Source organism: Phaethon lepturus, unplaced genomic scaffold, assembly GCF_000687285.1.
Source record: "Phaethon lepturus isolate BGI_N335 unplaced genomic scaffold, ASM68728v1 scaffold14666, whole genome shotgun sequence".
In the NCBI taxonomy this organism is placed as follows: domain Eukaryota; kingdom Metazoa; phylum Chordata; class Aves; order Phaethontiformes; family Phaethontidae; genus Phaethon; species Phaethon lepturus.
This window is the reverse complement of record NW_010544254.1, coordinates 33,793-43,017: the sequence shown is the minus strand read 5'-3', so window position 1 is coordinate 43,017 and position 9,225 is coordinate 33,793. Positions and strand designations below refer to the sequence as shown.

At 40.7% G+C, this 9,225-nt stretch overlaps 1 protein-coding gene across 1 annotated transcript in view; it reads right to left on the bottom strand.

Annotated features, from left to right (window-relative positions):
- Positions 1-9,225, bottom strand: part of RFX4 (regulatory factor X, 4 (influences HLA class II expression)) — an 87,270-nt gene that overhangs the window by 48,135 nt on the left and 29,910 nt on the right. The window lies entirely within an intron of this gene.

Here is a 9,225-nt window from a genome sequence, read left to right as displayed (position 1 = left end):
ACGGCCGTGTTCAGAAGCACATCATAGGATTGAACCTGATTCTTAGCATGGTCTGCAATAGGAGGAAAATTATTCTGGCAGAACAGCCATGCAAGAAAGACTATGGTATGCCTTGAAGAATCACTTGCAAAAGGAATTTCTTCCTTTTCTAATTTATAATCTGTTTTAATTGTGTTTTCATTATATAAATTGCTAAATGTTTCCTCTCTGGGGGAGACACCAACTAATGTTAAAGAAAAACAGACATATAAGATGGAATATAACTGCTCAACCAGAAGAAAACATCCATTAAAATTGATTAAATAATATAGACTTTTTTCCTCCACCAGCCACTGTGATATCACATTTTGCCACTGTGATAAATATTTAATCCTGATTGATGACTGAAAGCTCTGGAACATGTATTTGGATCAAAAGGTGCTATATAAATAAAGACATTACAATGTCACATATTTGACCATTTCTTCAGTATTTTTTTTTTTTTTTTTTAGCAAATGTACAGTCAGCTTCCCTTTGTATCATGTAAAAATTGACCTGTGTTGGTTTCCAAGAGCTTTGCACAACGTGGCTGATGTCAAAAACGCAGCACAGGCTCAGAGTGGGTAGGTTGTTCAGCTTTAATTTCTGGAGCAAAACTTCAGCAAACAGTAAAACACTTTTGTGGAGCTGTGAAAGTTCAGCCTAGCTGTTTGATAAATGAGCAGACAGGCAAGCAGCCCTTCTTTCTTTTTTTGTGTGGATTCAATGAAGCCTGCCTAAAGAACACCACATGCTGTTCCAGCTACTGATCTAACATTCCGCAACATCTCAGCCTTCCAAATTCCCTTTAATTACACATTAATCCCACCCCTCTCTCTTTCATTTTCTGTAGACAGGGTTGGGGGCTCCACAAGGCTGTGGGAAAAAAGGCAGTGTTGAAGAACTACTTTCTGAGGACGATTTTTTGGGGTTAGGGATTTTTTTTTTTTTTCCCCAGAAAATACCATTCCTCTCCAAAAAATGATTTTACATCAGTAAACTCAGAAGTAAATCTTAATATTAGAGATATTTTTACCCTATTTTTTCTTTTGGAACAACATGAACCCATATTACTTTCAAAGTCTTTCTAGAAGTGACAAAGTGTCACAATGCACACTGTAAATGCTACTTTATGAACCATATGCCGTGGGAGTTCCTGGGATTTAAATACATCAGCCAATATCTACATACCAGGGCAGAGGTGATCAGGAAAAGAGAAGAATAATGGAGCAGTTGATCAGATGATCCCTTTGTCATTTCTTTCTCTGTTTCTTTTTTAAATTCAGCACATTTTAAACAATGAGATACACCTTTCACAATACAGCTGAGAAGTATACATAATTTAAAATATTCTTTACCAATAATTTAAAAAAAAAAATCTATTAAACTTTAAAAAAAAAAAGTCAGGACTTTTTGATTTATTGCTGCCTATGTAAAATATGTATAACATAGCATACTCATGCTTGGCTTCTCCTACACATGAGCATGGGTATTTATGTTTGTATTTGGAATAAAAGAAGTACTAAATTAACTAGCTGTTCATATAAATGTTTATATTCAGCTACATTTATGCAAATCCTCATGCAACGATATTGCCACAAGCAGTGAGATTTCCCTTAAAGGAGAGAGGAAGACAGATCAGGCAGGACAGAGTAGAGTTCACTGTGTGCTGAAATCAATGGAATAAGCAGAGGGACCCAATTTGCTGATTTTTAAATCATACTTCAGCCTGAAAACTCACCCTGTAAAATTAATCATAATTGTGTTTCATGTTTATTCACTTTCAAAACCTACAGAGAAAAGGTATTAATTTTACAGCTGGATGGGGAGGTAAGGGGGTTCCTAATTGTCAGACATGAAAATTCAGGTCTGGATCTGAAAACCAAGTTGGATCATTTTCCTTTCATCACTGCAGTAGAGTTGTGCAAGCATATGAATCAAGACCAGACCATGCAGTTTGAGCTGCTTTCTGAATGGAGCCCAGTCCCCGTTCTCACAGCAGTGCTGGCTTCTCAACAGAAGCAGTGGTAAAAAGATCTCATGGGTGGTATCCAAGTGAATTTTGGAGTGAATGGGTCTTTTACCATTGTCCTTCAAGGGAACTGAAATTTCATCTCATACTTCTCCAAAGTGACCACAAAACCAGCTGCCCTATGAGATCTGCTGAGTAAAAGGGTACAAGATTTACATTTTCCAAGCAAAAATGCACCTAAATTATGTGGCAGTTTTGACTGTTAGGCATTATTTTATGCTAATTAGCTTTTTGGTTTTGAGACACATGTAGACCTGGAGTTTCACATGCAAATAACTTCTGTCCCTACTGTATTAACCTCAGAAACCAATGTTCCTTCAATTTCTTTCTCAGTTACTAAATTTCAGTTTTGTTCTCCCTCTCCTTCCTCTGCGCCCTGCTAAAAACCTGATCTTCCCTTCTGCCAACAGAAAATCTTGTATGTCTTTCTTGATTTAACAAAAAAAAAAAAAAAAAAAAAAAATTAAGAACTGCCTTATCTGTTTTTGCAACTCCACAGTTCTTTTGGTGTTTGCCTAGTGCATACATAAAAGCCATTATAAAACAACACATATATAGTTTGCATCTTTTCAGGGGACTAGTATATCCAGGTCAGCATTTAACCCTTTTGCAGCCAATCCTGATACATGGTTTTAGGAATGTCTGTGCTGGTAGAACATAAGGGGACCTTTTTCTTTCTGGCAGGCAGTAACCTTTCCACTCTGAATGTATGGGACAGTCAAAGCAAATGCAGGAAAGAAAAGTCTTCTCAGATCATTCTCTCACACCAAGATTACTGTGTAATCTGGTAGCACAACATTCAACATATATTGCACAGGTTTTGGAGCTAACAGGATTTTCATCCTGTTTTGGCTTTTTCACCCTAGTGGAGGTGTTTGAATAAACTTGAATTAAATATGTAGTTACTTGTATTTTTGTTCATTCTTAACATATGGAATATAAATGAAATATGTTACTTAAGCATCCATAAAAAACAGAGAAATCTTTGTGAGTAACAACTAGAAAAATGTACTTCCTCTGTAAAGGTCTGTATTGTAGTCTGCACAACCTATTAACCTTAGACATGGCTAAGTGCAGGAGTTGTTCTGTTACCTGCAAATGGCTGCAAAGGTGCATTCCTTCATCCTGATTACTGCCAGCTGTAATTTCTGCCACTGCATCTCTCCTTACATTTCCAGCACTACGACATTCCAACACAAGCAGAACCAGCCCCAGCTTTAAAATCAGGAATGTGTTGTTTATTCTGCCTTCATCCTTACACTGTGACCCATCACTCCTCATTGTTTCCAGCACCAAACTGTGAAATTTATGTTTCCCAATTATTCCATCTAAATTCTTCTATCATGTGAGATGCCAAAACAAAACACAGGAAAAAAACAACCACCAAACCATCTTATAAAGCATCTTATGTGTCTGTCTTAGTGCTAGCAAATAAGGATGAAAGAAACCAAAGATGTCTGGAAACTTCTGAAGTCTTTTTTCCCCCCTCCCTTTTTCAAAATGTTAAATTTTGCTCTGGGGGCAATAGGCTGAGGATGATTTTTAGAAAAGATTCCCTGGAATAATTTAAATTGCTAAAGGCATGTTCATTTTGTTAGTGCATCTGATCTAAAGGGATGTTATTCTTCATGACTCTTGTCCCTTTCTATTTGAAATAATTTTATCCATGCTTCTAGAACTCCCCAAAGTAATGAAATTAAATCAAATTAAATTGCAATCCTGCATTTGCACTCTGCCAGAATGAGAAATGGATTCCAGGCTCCAGGCTCTGGAGTTCTGAGAGGTTCTAGAGAGATTCTAAATACAGTGGAATAAATTCTCTTTCATCTGATAACAGTTCTTCATAATGGGCCTGGTTCTATTTACCTCAACTCAGGTTTCAAGTCCCATATCTAGAGGGCAGGCTTTGCCTTTATGAAGTCAGGTACAGAAGATATATGTTTATTTACCAAATTCTATTGTAGTGTTTCAGTCTTAAACTTCTTTGCCATGGCAGCAGGAAAGAAACCAGTGATGCCAAATATAATTATACTCCCACACAGCTATGCTTTCCTTCTTCTCACTGCTGTGAAATACAAACAACTCTTGATATCCTCAATCTTATATGATAAGTGTAGGATTTTTAGGCTCATTCATCTTTGGCCTGGTACTGCTCCAGCCAGATCACTTTGGGTTTTCCCCATTGGTTTCAGTGCTTTTGAAAATCCTGCCCTGAGACAGTCTGTTATTATTAACACCTGTGTTAACAGGTATCTTTTGGCTCAAAGATGGCTTGGGGCTTTCCTTGAGGAAAAGGTCAGGAAAGCTTTGCCTAAGGTAACACCCTTTTATAGAAAAGACCATAATCAAATCAATCAATTACAAAATATCATTCGTGTCCCCCAAACCCATCAAACTGTGTGAAGAAAAGGAGAAGAGGCGTGGCTCTGTCTGTACCCTCTCTACTCCCTGCTCACTTACTTCCAAGGCCCAGAAGACTGCAGTGTATGGGATCAGTATTCTTGACCGCAGATCTGTTGTCTGTTTAGATTCAATAACCTTCCTATTTATCTCCACTCACTTTCATCATTTCGTGGAACAGGGCATGGTCTAGCTGTAGGAGAAGATCTTGTTTCTAGCACTGATACATCTCAACTGATACTGCAAAGCAAGTCAAAGAAGCCTGCTGGCACTTTCTTTAATGTCTGTGCCCAGTTCTGCCTGCTGTGGAGATTAAACACCATGAGAACTCCAACTGAACTGGACCCTTTAGTGAAGCTTGTGAGACCTCTGCTCAAATTCATCTATGTACAATAATATCCTCCTTCAGCAGCTCCACTGGCCAGATGGAATTCAGCCTAAGGCATGATCAAACAGATTACTGCATCCCAACAAAGTTGCAAACATCAAATGCTCTGACTCAGATGCTTAGCTAAGGTGCAGCCACTTTCAGTGCTGACTTGCTGAAGCCAAGCAGATCCAAAACCCGGCACAACTCCCCCTGCTCTGTATGGATGCCAGGGCGCTTACTGCCTTCACCCAGCATATCTGTGGGAAAAAGCTGGGCACCAGGATCCCTGCACCCTGGCAGACTTTGTGCAGTAAGAACAGCCTCTGGGGCGTGCTGACAAGCCATGAGGTAAAGCAGCCCAGAGGCCACTCGGCTTCATGCTGAAGACGTAACTAGAAGCCAGATGCTTGAAGTGGCAAAGCTAGTAAAAATCCCTTTGCTAGAGGGCAAATCTTTGGGAAAGGGAAAGTCACTCCAAAGAAACTGAGGTGTCCTTGTTGGTTTTCTTACTCAAGGAGGAAAGGCAATAGTCAGCAACCTGCAATAATACAAGGGATTTGTGAAGCAGAGCCAAGGGGGCAAAGAGCTTTCCAACTACACTGTAGGATCCCCATTCCGCACACTTGTATGACTACTTGCTTCTGCAGTACTTGTGTTATTATGGCCTCCTCAGAGGAGCTTGGCCTAGAATATTCTGCATCAGGAAGAAAATCATCCTGGTGTTAACTGGCCTTCGGTCAGGAACCTGAGCTCTTAAAAAGGGATGAAGAAAAACCAGGGACTGCTCAGGTAGTGCTGACAGACTGATACAGTCCTTTGATGCCATAACAGAACATCTATAACATCCTCAGCTTTAGACTGATTTTTCCCCAGTTCTATCTTTCTTCTTTATATTATATTTTCTAATATAAATATATATATTTATATTAGAAAAAAGTCTAATAAAAAAAACATTCTGTATGTAGTAATTGTTCATAATCAAGCCAGTGCTGTTTTAGTCTATCAATCAGAAGAGAGCACTAAGAGTAAACTTGGTTTGCTATACCAGTTACTACTGAAGCTACTTAGGAGCAAATTGAAAGTACAGGGAAAAAAAAACAAAAACAAAAACACATCTTCAGGAGAAGTATATCCTTACACGTAACAGGGCAATTTCCAGATGTATGAATTTCAACACAAAGACAAATCAGAATGCAATCACATCACAATGGCATTATCAAAGGGGTTTCAATAAGGCTACTTGTCTGTCCTTTGTAAACATTAAATATATATAGTATGATAGCATGAAACTGTAAATCCTATTTGTGCTAATCATGCTTGGAGGAGCAATCCTGCTGGCAAAACTTCTGGGCATAGAGACAATGCATAATGATAAAAGAGGGCTCTGGCTAGTACAGCTTGTACCTCCCTGAAGCAAAGCAAACTATTGGAAAAAAGAGCTCTTTGCTGCTGGTATAACTGTGCTTCAGACTATTTTTTGGAAATGGAGTGGAAATACTGGTCAAAAATGCAAAATATCTCTTTCCTAACAAATATTACAAATCTATTGTGGACTTTACCCTTCCTTATTTAGTGAAATAAATGTATTGGAATCTAATTTTCACTTACAGCAAAGCCAGTGAGGAAGCAATAAAGAGGCTCTAAAATTTGTGTGAGCATGCATCCATATTAAACTTCTTTATGCTGCCAGAATGATGTAAAGGGACCTCAGGCGGGGGGTGAACCACCCTGCAAAGTGTCAGGATCCTTCGTTTGCCTTTTCAAATATTAATTTACTATTGCTTGTCAAAAGACCTGGCAGGAAAGCACCAAAAGAAAAAAAGAAAAACGAAAGAGGAAAGTATTTAACCTCCAGGGGGCATATGAGAGTTGTGGGAAGAATACTTCTTCAGGATGCATAAGAGGTTGCACCAGGAGAAACTAAGTGTTCTGTAGGAGAGAGATGGCAGGGTCTGGGAGGAGACCTAGTACTGCACAGTAAATTTAAAGCACTGAACTGAGGACATGGAGTATAAGGGAAACCAGTGCAGAGGAGAAAGATTACATCTTCAGGAGGCTTGCTTAAGAAAATAAGGCTCATACAGGGTCACAAAATAAACAAAGAACAAAAATCAATGTTGGAAATAAAAGTGAAAAGAGAAGCTCAGAGACCTGCCAACGCAGCTGAACAGCTGGGTAACATGCTACAGCTAGGAGAGAACCAAGAAGCCTTATGGCACTCATCCATATGCAATAGCTACTGACTGGCTTGGAAATGCTCAAAACATTCCTGGTTTTTTAGTAAATTATTTGATTCAATGGAGGCCCCAATTCAGAATGATTTAACTTTTGCAACTAAACTCGGTGAGGATAATGAGTCAGAGCCTTCATCCACCATAATTCCTAGTATTAATTAACATAAAATGCCAGTGATAACATGTTGCTCAGAAAAAAAAACATACACTTGCCCAGCCCTCCCTGCTGTAGGCAGTGGCAGAACTTCAGTTGGAAACACCTTAAACTGGTCTCCAAGGCCACAGGGTCCCAAAGCAGAGCTTGAGGCACTCACAGCACAGGTATGAGGGGCACAAGGTTGCTGTCTTTTTTAAGTGTCCTCAGCAACAGGTCTTTCACTCCTTCTGCCTGAAGACTAATTCACAGTATACACATGTTCAATGTAAGAAAGCTTTTTCTCATATGCAACATTGTATTGTTAATAACTCAGTGGCATGCCTGCCCTCACTTTAATTCTCTGTATTCTCACTGGTTACATGGAACAGTTTTACTTAATTCTGCTTTACTTTTGGGTGAAATCATGATCCAGTTGAATATAATATATTTTGTTGCCTACAGTAAGAGCAGAAGTTTAACACTGGAGTCTCCACTTGCTGATGCCAAGCTGTAAACAGCAAATACAGGGCCCTCCCTGGTCACTGTTTAGTTAACATATATGGGCAAAAGAATGCTTGGTCTTGTCTTTTGCAGGCAGGAAAAAGTTCTGTAATGACAGACTAGGTAGCATAAATAGGAGCAAATTGTCAAATGCTAGTATAGGCAAAACTAAGAATCAGAGACTGAGACAACAAAGGGAACCTCGTTGTTCATGTCTACTACAGGCCGCCTGAGCAAGGGTAGTCTATTGGCAAAGCCTTCTTACTCCAACTACAGGAGGCATCACGCTCTCATCCTACTGGCGGACTTCAGCCACCCTGACATCTGCTGGAAAAGTATCACGGTGATCTATAGGCAATCCAGGAGACTCCTAGAGTGCACTGAGGATAACTTCTTAAGCCAGGTAATAGACAGAGGGGATGTCTAGAGGGGATGCAATACCGAACCTGTTGGTCACCAATGCAAGCAAGCTACTCGGTGATGTCAAGATTGGAGGCAGCCTGGGCTGCAGTGATCATGCACTGGTGGAGTTTGCAGTCTTGAGGGATATGGGGCAGGCGAAGAGTAAATTCAGGACCCTGAATTTTACGAAAGCAAACTTCCAGCTCTTCAAGGAGTTTGTCAATAGGACCCCCTGGGAAACTGCCCTCAGGGACAAGGGAGCAGAACAGAGCTGGCAGATCTTTAAAGATGCTTTCCACAGAGCACAAGAGCTTTCGATCCCCAGGTGTAAGAAATCTGGAAAGGAAAGCAAGAGACTGGCATGGCTGAGTTGAGACCTGCTGGTCAAACTAAAGGGCAAGGGCAAGAAGAAAATGCACAGGCAGTGGAAGCAGGGACAGGCATCCTGGCAAGAGTACAGGGACGCTGCCTGGTTGTGTAGGGATGGGGTCAGGAAGGCCAAGGTGTGGCTAGAGCTGAACTTGGCAAGGGATGCAAAGAATAATAAGAAGGGCCTCTACAGTTACATCAGCCAGAAAAGGAAGGTCAAAGAAAGCGTATCCCTCTCGATGAGGAAGACTGGCAGACTGGTAACAACAGACAAGGAGAGGGCTGAGGTACTCCACGACTTCTTTGCCTCAATCTTCACTGTCAGACTCTCTTCCCACACCCCTCGAGGGGATGGACTGCAAGATGGAGACTGGAGGAGCAAAGTCCCTCCCACTGTAAGAGAAGATCAGGTTCAAGATCACTTGAGGAACCTGAACATACACACGTCTATGAGACCTGAAGAGATGCACCCCAGAGTCCTGAGGGAATTGGCTGATGTAGTTGCCAAGACACGCTCCAGGATATTTGAAAAGTCCTGGCAGTCAGGTGAAGTCCCTGAGAGAGAGAGGAGACTGGAAAAAGGGAAACATTGCACCCATTTTTAAAAAGGGTATCAAGGAGGACCCTGGGAACTACAGACCTGTCAGCCTCACCTCTGTGCCTGGGAAGATCATAGAGCAGATCTTCCTAGAAGCTATGCTAAGGCACATGGAGGGCAAGGAGGTGATTTGAGACAGCCAGCATGGCTTCACCAAGGGCAAGT